A 12,319-nucleotide genomic window follows, 5' to 3' on the forward strand; every position below is an offset into this window, starting at 1 on the left:
GGAAGCTGTTTTCCTGGTTAGAATTAGGGGATACAGTAGAAAGGACAGACCATTTAGGATGAGATGAGGAAATATGTCTTCACGCAAAGGGTAGTGGAATTCTCCACCATCGAAGGCTGTGGAAGTTAAGTCACTGAATATATTTAGGAACATGTAGGTCCACTTTTAGAGGTACAGTGGGAGGAAACGAGAATGTGACATTGAGTTAGAGGATCAGCTATAATCAGATAGAACGGCTGAGCAGGGCTTTCCCCTGCTCCAAGTTGCTAAGAGATAGATATAAGGAAACACAGGGTCAGCTGGAGGAAAGATAAACCTGGAATTGATTTTGAGTTCCATAACAACGAGGTGTGGGAATACAGTTTGAGTAGGAAAATGGGGCAGTTCCTGGAATTATTTAATGGTCATTTTAATTTTGGTGATTATGTAAAATGTTGGAACTATTGACCTGTCCAATATCCTTTTCATGGGCGTTACAGGCTTCTTCCCAGATGTCCCATGGGCAGTAAAATTGATTTTGTACATCTTGCTCCATCATAAATAATTTATATCAACCTAATTGTTACTCATCTGCAGTGACTGGTTGGAACCATTTTATCAGCTCAGGATCTGATTGGAAATTTGCACACAATGGTTCCATTCAGCGCAGGAGAGAGCCAATGACAGTTCAATATTGAATGGGATGTCCCAATCAGAAAAGCTCTTAGGTCTGAATAATATAGATACAAATTAAGAATCCATTGGGCTATTTTAATAACACAATTTGGATCAAGAGATCTTCCTTATACCTAGGTCATTCTGAATTGGAAAGGCTACAACACAGTCTTAACGTAAAGCATTTCTCCAAGGGCTGATCCTTGCTGGACTCAAATGTTCTGGAATCTCTCACAGGAGAAACTGCCCTTTCTACACACACTCTCTCAAGGCCACTCAGGATCTTAACCATCTCGATCAAGTCATCTTAATACCCTTCGATACAAGCCTAGGATGTCCAACATTTCTTTTATGCTTCCTGCCAAAAATGGACAAGTTTACATTTTCCCACATTACACTCAATTTTTCCAGATATTTACCTACTCACTCACCCACCTGTATCCTCTGTGGTCCTTAACGACCTACTTGTCTACCTATCGTTGTGTGATCAGCCAAATTAACAACCTCACCTGCATACCTTGATCCAAGTGATTATATAAATTGCAAACTTTAATTTAAAAAAAAAAAGAAAAGAATGAGAGGAAAAAAAAAATAAAAAAAAAAATAAATAAACAGGAGATTCAGAGAAAAAAAAAATAAAAAAAAAAAAAAATAAAAAATAAATTGCAAACTCTCCCCTCCACTGTTTTGATCACACAGCATTGCCCTGTGGTTTGAAGGGCAGTGCTTGTCACTGGCCACTTGGGTGTTTTTCCTATCTTCCTGGTGGTGGAAATTGAATGAAGATTCGTACACTTTGTGTCTTTCACTGTGTCTCACACCTGCACACACACACCATGGGTGCTGGGGAAAAAATAAGCACTACCGCAGTTAGGCGGTAGTGTGGGGGTTAAATTTTAAAAAAAAATGAACTGAGGGTCACACAGCATTGCCCTTTGATGTGAAGGATTACTGCTTGTCACTGCCCACTCAGGTGTTTTCCCTTTTAAAAAAAAAATAAAAATAAACAGGGGATTAATGGGCACCACAGGGAGTGGAGTGCATCATTTCTCCCTCCAAAAAAAACAAAAAAAAAGAAAAAAAAATTTAACAGAAAAAAAAAGAAAAAAATATATAACCAGGAGATTAGATCCGTGGCCAGGTGACCCCAGAGAAGGAGCACGCGGTGTCTGAAAAAAAAAATAAAAAAAATTGCAAACTCTCCCCTCCACTGTTTTGCTCACACAGCATTGCCCTTTGATGTGAAGGGCAGTGCTTGTCACTGGCCACCTGGGTGTTTTCCTATCTTCCTGGTGGTGGAAATTGAATAAAGATTCGTATACTTTGTGTCTTTTCACTGTGTCTCACACCTGCACACACACACACTATGGGTGCTAAAAAAAAGAAAAAAAAAAGAAAAAAGAAAAAAAAAGAAAAGTAAATAAAAAAATAAATAAATAAATTGCAAACTCTCCCCTCCACTGTTTTGCTCACACAGCATTGCCCTTTGATGTGAAGGGCAGTGCTTGTCACTGGCCACCTGGGTGTTTTCCTATCTTCCTGGTGGTGGAAATTGAATAAAGATTCGTATACTTTGTGTCCTTCACTGTGTTTTACACCTGCGCACACACACCATAAAAAATTTTTAAAAAATAAAAAAGAAAAAGAAAAAAAAAGAAAAAAAAATACTTTGGCCCCGCCCTTTGATGAAAAAAAATAAATTGCAAACTGTTGAGCTCCCAGCACTAATCCAAGTATCATACCACTTATCCCATTTTACCAATCTATTTATGAACTGCACTCTGTTTCCTGTTTGCTGGCCACTTTTCCATTTATGCCCTCTGCACTGGGAATTATTATCTTCCACGATAACATTTGATATGGCAACTGTTGAATCTTTCCTGGAAATCTAAGTATAATACGCCCACCAGTCTTGATATTCTTCCAAGCAATTCTCTGGTAGTTTTTTTCCTGATGCTTTGCACATTGGATGAACCTGGCTCTTGATATATAGACAACAATAGAACACTGAAGTTCCCAATTGCCTGGCACTGTAGGGGGAGTATATGGGGTTGGGGGGAGGGGGGAGGGGGGAGGGGGGGGGCAGAGAGGGGCAGGATCTGTGCCTTCTGCATTGAAACCTCATCACCAATTGCCTCAAAGTCTATTCAGAGGAGAACAAAACAAGTTTAGAGTTGCTCAGTACTTTTCTGATAATTGCCCTCAGGTATGTTGTTTGTCCTGCTTCTCTAGTACATGAAACAAAGGAGGGCCATTTTTAACGATGGGTGGTTCTTCTCCTGTTCCATGGGCTTTCGAGAACATGGGAAGTACTGCATTAATACTGATGCACAATGACTTCTTTTCTCCCTCAACCAACAAGTTGAAACCTGTCTTTGAAAAAGCATAACCAAATTCCTTTGCTGTTGACCTGTGCTGACTTGTCCAGTGACGTGCTGAAAACTCCCCGAATATTCAGTGTGTTCAGGAAGAGCTCGAATTGCAAAAGGTGAAAGACAGCCATCAAGTCCTTTCCAGTGAAAACTTGATACCATTGTCTGTACATTCAAACATCCGAATTAGCAGCAATGGTAGTCCATTTGGCTCATCAGACCTGCTGCACTGTTCATTAATATTGTGATTGAGCTATTTGGGTTTTGAATTCTGCATTTGCACCTAACCCCGAGAACCTTCGATTCTCCTGCCTAATGATTATCTGTCTATTCTCCAACCTCTGCCTTCAAAATATATTCAATGACCCCACTTCCATCATCCTCTGAGGCTGACAGTACCGATGTAGCGTAACCCTCAGATGATGGACCATAAATTTTAAACAGTGCTCCCTAGCTCATGGACTCATCCACAAGTAGAAACATCCTTTCCACATCCACCTTGCTAAGACCATTCAGGATCTGATATACTTCAGTGTAGTTACCCCTCAGTCTTCTAAACACCAGTGAAAACCAGCACAGTCTGGGCATCCTATCTTCATGAGACGATCTGCGTAGTCCAGATATCAAACTGGTAAAACCTCCTTGAGACCACTTTAATGACATTTTTCCATTGATCGGTGATTGCATTGTGGTGTAGAATTTAGAATTAGATTTTGAGCAGATTTTGAAATAGAATTTGAGCAGATAAATGCCAAGGCACTATTTTCTCTTGTCAGGGAACAGAGTTGTAGAAGATACGCATTTAAAATTCGAGCTAAGAACCAAATTAGGGAACAATTTTACACTGAATGGAAATAGAAATCATGGAATCATTCCCCCACTAAAGGCTATGACTGTTTGGACAATCGGAATTTTCATGGCTTGTTTACTGGGAAAAGATATCAAGTGGATATGAAGCAAAGGTAGGAATTTGGGAGTTGTGGTGCAGATCAGGCAGGATCGACCTCATGACAAAACAGACTCACACTGATCTGTACCTAGATTCCAGGCCAGAATCTAATTCTGAGGCACCTCATCCATCACCCTGAATCCAAACAGCCCTGTTGGTGCATCCCTCATGAGATGTCAAGAATATTCTTTCTCCCCTTGTCCCATGAAACAACTTAGAAAGCACACTGTCTAAAAAATACATAATCAGGAAGACTGAACAGCAACTTGCAATAACAACTCAGACACTCAACGCCATCTGTAGAAGTGTTTAATAGAGGGGGTGGGGGGAAGAAAAAGGTTATTTTGATATGGTTGGATGAAGATGTGTCATAGATGCAGGCACCAAAGGAGCATGGGTCTATCGGTCTGAAAGGTTTGCTTCTGAGCTCTTATGCTTCCTTTTGATGAACTCTGAAACATAGCACTGACACAGAACTCCATGATGCATTTTTGCTGCTGTTCACAATTTCAGCTCATTCAAGGTCACCAAACCACATTTCAGCGTGCTCATCACAGCACACATGACTAATGCAGATCATAGTCTAGAATTCACTAACTGCATTTCCAAATTATTAGTAGTGATATTAAAACAGGGAAATGTGTTACGAATCAATTAAAAGAAACCAGATTGTCACGTGTATTTAAAACTGAGCGGGTGTTGGAGGTAAAATGAGAAAAATGTGGATGCTGGAGATCTGTAACAAAAACAGATCTGGCAAAACTCGGCAGGTCTGGCAGATTCTGTTGGAAGAGAGCAAAAGTAATGTTCCAAGTCCAGTGATTGTTCATCAACTCGTGGAGATATTGGGTGAAACTGGAACGAGAGGGCAGAATTAAAAAGGGATTTTCAAAGTTCCTGATGAAGGAGCGGTGCTCCGAAAGCTTGTACTTCCAAATAAACCTGTTGGACTATATCCTGGTGTCATGTGGTTTTAAACTTTGTCCATCCCAGTCCAACACTGGCCCCTCCACATCAGAGATTGAGACAGAGATTATTTTGAGGTTAACACTTCCAAGGGAATAGAGCAAAGGTATGCAGATACTGATCATGGAATCCCTACAGCTTGCTTATTGAGCCTGTACTGATGAGCATTCCCATCCTATCCCATATTTCCCATGGTTAACCCACCTAGCCTGTACATCCCCTGGACACTGCAGACAATTTAGCATGGCTATTCCACCTGACTTGTACAACTTTGGACTGTGGGAGGAAACCGGAGCAAACCCACACAGTCACGGGGAGAATTTGCAAACTCCACACAGAGAGTGGCTTGAGGGTGGAGGCGAACCCGGGTCCCTTGCACTGTGAGGCAGCAGTGCTAACCACTGAGATCTGATTAATTTGCAGAACAGCCTGAAAGGGTTCTAAATGATCTGCTGCTGTTGCCCTGTTCTCTGTGGACTCAGACATAGGCCTTGGGCTCAGAACTAATTTTATGGATGTGTGAGATGTCTGTAAAAAGTGTTGTTTCTGCAAAGAATTGAGTTGCTGGATATGGGCGCTATAAAAATTCAGATATGCTAACATGAGTGATAGTTAAAACTGACATCTTGCATCTGCAGAAAGATGGTAGTGGTTTTGCAAGGCAGTTTTAGCGCATGTTCCAGGAAACAGAAGGAGGTTTTAATTTAGATTAAGAGAAGTCATGTAGCAGCCATTAAGCTGTTAGGTAGGATAAGGGGGTGGGAGAGGTGATTTCATGCAGCACCAAGGGTATAACTATGTACATGTTCCAATTTGCTTAATGCATTTGATGCCCTTGCAAGTTCGTAAATAAATTGCCTTGTTTCCAGCTTTTGGTGGTCTCAGCTAATTTTATTGAGTTTGTTTCTAACATGGATGTTGACAAACAGATCTAGAAAATAAATATTGAGGCATCGAAAGATTTTTCAAGTTTGCAGTATGTTTAAGTTTGAGGTTTAGGACTAATGAGGAAAGCAAAAACAAAACCTTACAATCTATCAAACAAACAGACAGCAGCACAGTAATGTTGGTGATTAGTTCGGGAGTAAAGAATTACTTAAAAACCTGGAAACACACCATTCAGGAGCCTGTGTTAGTCTCACACCCATCCCCTCCCCCACAGCTTCACAATGCATTACGAAGGGGTTCTGCAAGGTGGAGGGAGTCTGAGGCGAGAGCGCGGTGAGGATCAGTGCTCCTCATAAATGTTCCAGTGCTGAAGAGAAGGAAGGATCTCAAGCTCTTACCTGCCAGTAATTCTCAACATGTCTCAACATGGACTGAGATACACACAGTCACTTCGTCTTCTCAATGTTCTCTTGTCATTACTACACACTGCTGTATAATTACTTACTTGGGGGTGCCCTGAATCTGGACTGGTTACGAAAGCTCTCGTGAATCTATTGCCATTGTACTCAGTCCTTCTCTATTGCTCTTTGTAGTGTAGAATCACTCACAATTGAAGGTCCAGGCTGGTAGAGAGACACTGGATATACAAATCATCACCGTCTTTGACAAAAAGCCTGCTGAGCTGTATATGATGTGAGTGACTAGTCCTGCACTGATGGGAAGGTAGGAATTTCTCAAGAAGCTGATGAGGAACATAGCTGCCTGCACTTCTCAGGCTGTCTCACACATTGGTTTAACTAAAAGATGATGCATCTCCACCAATGAATTATTTCTCATCTCCTCCACAGAACCAGTGGCATACAGGAAAATAAAGGTGCCTGACCTGCCCCAACAGCAGCCACCACTTCAATCAGCTGCCAGGATGGTGTCTCTGGATATCCCAAAGGATCGACTCATGTGCCATTCACCCAGACCGTGGGCAGCACGGTGGCACAGTGGTTAGCACTGCTGCTTCACAGCGCCTGAGACCCGGGTTCATTTTCCCGCCTCAGGCGACTGACTGTGTGGAGTTTGCACATTCTCCCCGTGTCTGCGTGGGTTTCCTCCGGGTGCTCCGGTTTCCTCCCACAGTCCAAAGATGTGCAGGTCAGGTGAATTGGCCATGCTAAATTGCCCGTAGTGTTAGGTAAGGGGTAAATGTAGGGGCATGGGTGGGTTGCGCTTCGGCGGGTCGGTGTGGACTTGTTGGGCCGAAGGGCCTGTTTCCACACTGTAATGTAATCTAATCTAATCAGACACTCCAGCACCACAGAGTCATTCATCTCAGTGGGAATCAGGGGGCAAACACTCTGCTCTTTGGAGTCATACCTGGCACATAGGAAGATGGCTGTAGTTGCTGGAGGTCAGTCAGCTCAGCTCCAGCTCACCTCTGCCAGAGTTCCTCAGGGTAATTTCCTAGGCCCAACCATCTTCAGCTGCTTCATAATAACTTTCCATCTGTCATAAGGTCAGAAGTGAAAGTTTTTGCCAATGACTGCACAATGTTCAGCACCATTCGCAACCCCTCAGACAATAAATTAGTCATTGTTCGAATGCAACAAGATCTGGACAATATCCAGGCTTGGGTTAACAAGTGGCAAGTTACATTCACACCACACAAATGACAAGCATAGACCATCTCCAATAAGAGAGAATCTAACTATCAGGCTTGGACATTCAATAGCGTTACCATTACGGAATCCCCATATTTCAACATTCTTGAGGATACCTTCTACAAGCTGAAGTCCCCACCTGCTTCAAGAGGACCACCATCATTCCAGTACCGAAGAAAGTACATGCAACATGCCTTAATGACTCCCGCCCAGTGGCTCTGGCCTCAATAATCATGAAGTGCTTCAAGAGGCTAGTCATGGCCCACATCAGCTCTAGTCTCCCAGCCTACCTCAATCCCCTGCAATTTGCCTACCAACACAACAAGACCACAGCAGATGCCTCATCCCTGGAACATCCAGACACCTACATCAGACTCCTGCTCATTGACTACAGCTCTGCCTTCAACACCGTTATGCCCCCCTCCCCCAACCCCACCCCCATCCCCATTTGATCTCAAAACTCCGAGACATTGGTCTCAACTCTGGCCTCTGAAACTGGATCTTTAGCTTCCCCTCCCACAGACCACAATCACTTCAGATAGAAAACTGTACGTTTTCCATAACAACCTTCATCGCTCGAGCCCCCTAAGGATGCAGTCTCCTATGGCGAGGACAGTGCAGGAGAGAGAGAGAAAGAGAGAGAGAGAGAAAACCTGCACAGTTACCGCCTTTGCTGTTTGAATTTGTGTATCGCTGGACATCGGAGTGCATCTGGGAAAATTAACAAACAGTGAAATTCACAACTAATCTTGGAGGAACTGTTGGGCGAAGTTCACAGCACAGAATCAGATAAGTTAATTGTTGTTTTAAGTCTGTCCAAGAAAAAGGCTGCAGTAGTGAGTATAGTGGATTCTTTTTTGATTATATATTTTTAGAGATAAGTCTCTTGATTAAACTTAAAATATAAGCCACAGCTATTAATTTAACCTGGGGCAGTGTTTGTAGAGGAATAAGACGGTGTTATTTTCTGGGTCTGTAAATTGTGAAGGAGCAAAATATAGAAGATATAGACTGTCGGGAAATAGATGGTGACATCTTGCAAAATGTCCAGATTACAGAGGAGGAAGTGCTGGATGTCTTGAAACGGTTAAAGGTGGATAAATCCCCAGGACCTGATCAGGTGTACCCGAGAACTCTGTGGGAAGCTAGAGAAGTGATTGCTGAGCCTCTTGCTGAGATATTTGTATCATCACAGGTGAGGTGCCGGAAGACTGGGGGTTGGCAAACGTGGTGCCACTGTTTAGGTAGGGCAGTAAAGACAAGCCGGGGAACTATAGACCAGTGAGCCTGACCTCGGTGGTGGGCAAGTTGTTGGAGGGAATCCTGAGGGACAGGATGTACATGTATTTGGGAAGGCAAGGACTGATTTGGGATAGTCAACATGGCTTTGTGCGTAGGAAATCATGTTTCACAAACTTATTGAGTTTTTTGAAGAAGTAACAAAGAGGATTGATGAGGGCAGAGTGGTAGATGTGATCTATATGGACTTGCATAAGGCATTCGACAAGGTTCCCCATGGGAGACTGATTAGCAAGGTTAGATCTCATGGAATACAGGGAGAACTAGCCATTTGGATACAGAACTGGCTCAAAGGTAGAAGACAGTGGGTGGTGGTGGAGGGTTGTTTTTCAGACTGGAGGCCTGTGACCATTGGAGTGCCACAAGGATCGGTGCTGGGCCCTCTACTTTTTGTCATTCATATAAATGATTTGGATGTGAGCATAAGAGGTACAGTTAGTAAGTTTGCAGATGACATCAAAATTGGAGGTGTAGTGAAAAGCGAAGAGGGTTACCTCAGATTACAACAGGATCTGGATCAGGTGGGCCAATGGGCTGAGAAGTGGCAGATGGAGTTTAATTCAGATAAATGCGAGGTGCTGCATTTTGGGAAAGTAAATCTTAGCAGGACTTATACACTTAATTGTTAGGTCTTAGGGAGTGTTGCTGAACAATGAGACCTTGGAGTGCAGGTTCATAGCTCCTTGAAAGTGGAGTTGCAGTAGATAGGATAGTGAAGAAGGCGTTTGGTATGCTTTCCTTTATTGGTCAGAGAATTGAGTACAGGAGTTGGGAGGTCATGTTGTGGCTGTATAGGACATTGGTTAGGCCACTGTTGGAATATTGCGTGCAGTTCTGGTCTCCTTCCCAATTGAAAGATGTTGTGAAAGTTGAAAGGGTTCAGAAAAGATTTACAAGGATGTTGCCAGGATTGGAGGATCTGAGCTACAGGGAGAGGTTGAACAGGCTGGGGCTGTTTTCCCTGGAGCATCGGAGTCTGAGGAGTGACCTTATGGAGGTTTACAAAGTTATGAGGGGCATGGATAGGATAAATAGACAAAGTCTTTTCCCTGCGGTCGGGGAGTCCAGAACTAGAGGGAATAGGTTTAGGGTGAGAGGGGAAAGATATAAAAGAGACCTAAGAGGCAACTTTTTCACACAGAGTGGTACGTGTATGGAATGAGCTGCCAGAGGATGTGGTGGAGGCTGGTACAATTGCAATATTTAAGAGGCATTTGGATGGGTATATGAATAGGAAGGGTTTGGAGGGATGTGTGCCGGGCGCTGGCAGGTGGGACTGGATTGGATCGGGATATCTGGTTGGCATGGACAGGTTGGACCGAAGAGTCTGTTTCCATGCTGTACATCTCTATGACTGTGTTGCCAAATTCTGAATGAATGCCATCTACAAGTTTGCTAACGACACTACCATAGTGTCACTATGAAACAATGATGAGTCAGAATACAGAAAGGAGATAAAGGGCTTGGTGATGTGGTGTAATTTTTTAGATTAGTTTAGATTAGATTCCCTACAGTGTGGAAACAGGCCCTTCCGCCCAACAAATCCACAGCGACTCGCCAAAGAGTAACCCACCCCCTCTGACTAATGCACCTAGCACTATGGACAACTTAGCATGGCCTATTCACCTGACCTGCTTTGGATTGTGGGAGGAAACCGGAGCACCCGGAGGAAACCCACACAGACACAGGGAGAATGTACAAACTCCACACAGACAGTTGCCCGAGGTTGGAATCGGGCTGGTGCTATGAGGCAGCAGTACTAACCAATGAGCCATCGTGCCGCCCATGATGATTACAACTGTATCTCAAAGTCAGCAAAACATAGGAACTGATCATTGTCTTCAGAGAGAATGGAGGAGAACACGCCCCCATCTACATCAACTGAGCAGAGCTTAAGCGGGTGGAGAGCATCAAGTTCCTCAGATAATCAACAAACTGTCCTGGACTTCCCACATAGATGGCATAGTCAATAAGACAAAACAACATCTCTTCTTCCTCAGGTGGCTCAGGAAATTCGGCATGTCCATAAGGACTCTCACCAACCTTTACAGAAGCACCATAAAAAGCATACTGTCCGGGTGCATAACGGCCTTTTACGGCAACTGCAGAAGGTGGTGTGTACGGCGCAGACCATCATGGAAGCCAACCTATCATCCATGGATACCATTTACACAGCTTGCCATCATGGAAAAGCTGCCAACACCATCAAAGACCCATCCCAACCCGGTAATGATCTCCTACAACCTCTTCCATCAGGTAGAAGATACAGAAGCCTGAACACACACACCAAGAACAGAGGAGAAAGATATAAAAGAGACCTAAGGGGCAACCTTTTCACACAGAGGGTGGTACATGTATGGAATGAGCTGCCAGAGGAAATGGTGGAGGCTGGTACAATTGCAACATTTAAAAGGCATCTCAATGGGCATAGGAAGGGTTTGGAGGGATATGGACCGGGTGCTGGCAAGTGGGACTAGATTGGGTTGGGATATCTGGTTGGCATGGACGGGTAGGACCGAAGGGTCTGTTTCCATGCTGTACATCTCTATGAATCCATCTACCAGGCCCACTGTGAAGGAAAGGCTGCCAGTATTCTCAAAGATCCATCCCACCCTGGCGATGTTTTTCTACAACCTCTAACATTGGGGAGAAGGTACAGAAGCGTGAACACACACCAGCCAGTTTCGAAACAGTTTCTACCCTACTGTTGTTGGAATACTGAATGGATTCACAAACTCTTAGCATTTGCCTGTACTTGTGATTTTGTTTTTGCTGTTGTCTACCTATTATTTACTTAGCTATGCTATTTAACTCTGGGATCTGCCTGTATTGGTAGCAAGACAAAGTTTTTCCACTGTGCCCCCAAACAGTAACAATAAATACGATTCAATTCAGGTCTTTTCACTTTCAACTCCACTTCTAACTTGCATGGTCTTCACCCGCATCTCTCTCAACTCCGAGGCCCCACTGAAGTGGGGGAACTGTTGAGAAATTCCCTTTCTGGCGTTCCCCGACTCTCGCCCCCGCCGGACTCAAAATATTTCGGGGGGGGGGGGGGGGGCGGAGCAAAAAATGGGCGTTCTCTGACTGGATATATTAAATAGCAGCAGCATTCAGCGAGCTAGCATTTCTTACACTGCTCAGCTAAATTTCCATTGGTTGAGGTGGCGGAAGTCAGAGCTCAGGCAGTCAGCACCGTGTTGGGGGTTCGAGTCTCAGGGACGCCTCGTTCCACCCGCTTTCCTTCCTGGTTCACTAGGTCGGATCCCAGCTACAAAACCCAAGGTACACCAAAGTAAAAGTCTGTAAGACTATCTGATCGTCCGGGAACGGCTGTGTGCGTGTTGGGGCGAGGGGGTTGCAGGCTCGTGATAACACCTCAGAAAACTTCATCTGACTGAGGTGTTGGGGAGGGGGGGGGAGTTGGGTGCTGGAAACAAAGGATTCGTCAACGATAGGTAGGATCTATCCGCTGGAGAATAATCAAAAAGCTCAGAGATTAAGCTAATTTCATTTTAAAATACACCCGTAACGGGGAC

General features: G+C 44.0%; 1 long non-coding RNA gene across 1 annotated transcript in view; it reads left to right on the forward strand.

Moving 5' to 3' along the window:
- The first annotated feature begins 11,914 nt into the window (after nucleotides 1–11,914).
- Nucleotides 11,915–12,319, forward strand: part of LOC140454966 (uncharacterized) — a 1,873-nt gene continuing 1,468 nt past the window's right edge. Inside the window, exon 1 of the long non-coding RNA XR_011952749.1 lies at nucleotides 11,915–12,065. This is a non-coding gene — a long non-coding RNA (uncharacterized lncRNA). The remainder of the gene's footprint in view (nucleotides 12,066–12,319) is intronic.

The sequence above is a fragment of the Chiloscyllium punctatum genome, chromosome 30 (genome assembly GCF_047496795.1).
Source record: "Chiloscyllium punctatum isolate Juve2018m chromosome 30, sChiPun1.3, whole genome shotgun sequence".
NCBI classification, from domain to species: domain Eukaryota; kingdom Metazoa; phylum Chordata; class Chondrichthyes; order Orectolobiformes; family Hemiscylliidae; genus Chiloscyllium; species Chiloscyllium punctatum.